Below are 1716 nucleotides of genomic sequence, written 5' to 3'. Positions count from 1 at the left end.
CAGATCGAGATTGGGAGTATTGGATATCATAAGTGTCGAGCGGGATGTACTTGTACCGAAACCGAGTTGTGTGTTGGACGATAAACTGTTAAGAAAATGGATCTTACAGCAAATACATCACTTGTGTTTCTCTACCCATCGGGAACACCAAGGGGTACAAAGATATGAAGTGTTAACTATAATTGATCTAGTATGAAGAGAGTTGTAGCTTCATTGCGTCACAGTGTCAGACATGTCAGATGGCTATAACAGAGGATCATTTATCTATCATGTTATTTTTGAGCTTGCTTTTGCTGGAGTGGAAATGAGGCATGGTGATTATGGACATTGTTATTGGATTTTAAATCACCATATGTGGAAAGGATGCCACATGGGTAGTCATGGATAGACTTACCAAGTCAGTCCATTTCCTAAGTAATTAAGAAGACAACCAGAGCTAATCAGTTGGAGCAGACCTACATTATTGAGTTTGGGAGGTTTCATGGATGTCAACATTGTATCGGATTTGGATTCGAAGTTCACGTCTACATTTTTGGAGTCATTTAGAAGGAACTTGGGACAAAGTTCCACAGGAATACAACTTATTATCAGTATACAGATGGTTAGTCAAAGAGGACTATTCAGACTTAGAGGACATGCTCAGAGATTGCGTCTTATAGTGGGATGGAAGATCGGAAAGCATTACATCTAGCAGAGTTTGCCTACATCGACAACTATCGTTCGAGCATTGAGATGACACCGTATGAGGCTATTTATGGTAAGCCTTGTCGTATACCACTTTGTTGGACCAAAGTGAGGGAGTGACATGAGTTAGAACTATTAATGGTTCAAGAGATGGTATAGCAAATGGACATGCTCAAGGATAGGCTTTGGGACGCCCATGACGGCAGAGGATTTATGCAGCTAAGCGTCATAAGGATTTGGAGTTACATATGGGCAATCTAGTATACATGAAAATAATGACATTTCAGGGAGGACTTAAGACTCATAAGCTGAAGCAACTAAAACCGAGGTACATTGGACTGTATCCTCCGGTAGAGCGAATTGGAGCAGTTGATTGCAGTGTATCAGACTTCCATGACGTGATCCAAGTGAGATCAAATTCAGGTGAGGATTGACTATCCGAAGATTTTTTTTTAGGACGGTATTGGACAGCCGACTCAGGATTTGAATTCGAGGACGACTTCCTCGTAAGTGGGGAAGAATTGTAACGATCCAAATCTCGGTCCGGAAAAAGTTAGCCCAGTAAGACCCAATTACATTGTAGAAAACCCCAAAGTTTTCTTATTTAAGATGGGATTTCGTGGTGGCCCCTGACAGAGACTTTTGGGGATGGCAAAGCCCTGCCGGAACGTCACCGGAACAGCCACAAATAGCCACCATGAAAGAGAAGCCATCCTACCATCCAAAAAGAGAGAGTATAGCTCTGCAGAAACATTTTGGGAGAACAGAAGAACGATCGATCAAATATGAGTATTTCGAAGCTAAATTTTAAATTTATGTTCTACACTCATAGATCTATGTATATCAGAAATCAGATCGTCATTTGGAATTTTTATCTAAGAATTATGGTTGTTTCTTTGGGACTGATATCTACAGATCGGATCCACGAACAGTCAACTTCATCAGTGTTTTACCGTTGATACAAAAGGAACCAGGAAACGGACGAGATATCATTGGAAAGATCTCGATGCCAGCTTTTCAGATCATCTATCC

This window comes from Brassica oleracea, chromosome C4 (assembly GCF_000695525.1).
Source record: "Brassica oleracea var. oleracea cultivar TO1000 chromosome C4, BOL, whole genome shotgun sequence".
NCBI classification, from domain to species: Eukaryota; Viridiplantae; Streptophyta; class Magnoliopsida; order Brassicales; family Brassicaceae; genus Brassica; species Brassica oleracea.
This window is presented reverse-complemented; position numbering follows the sequence as displayed.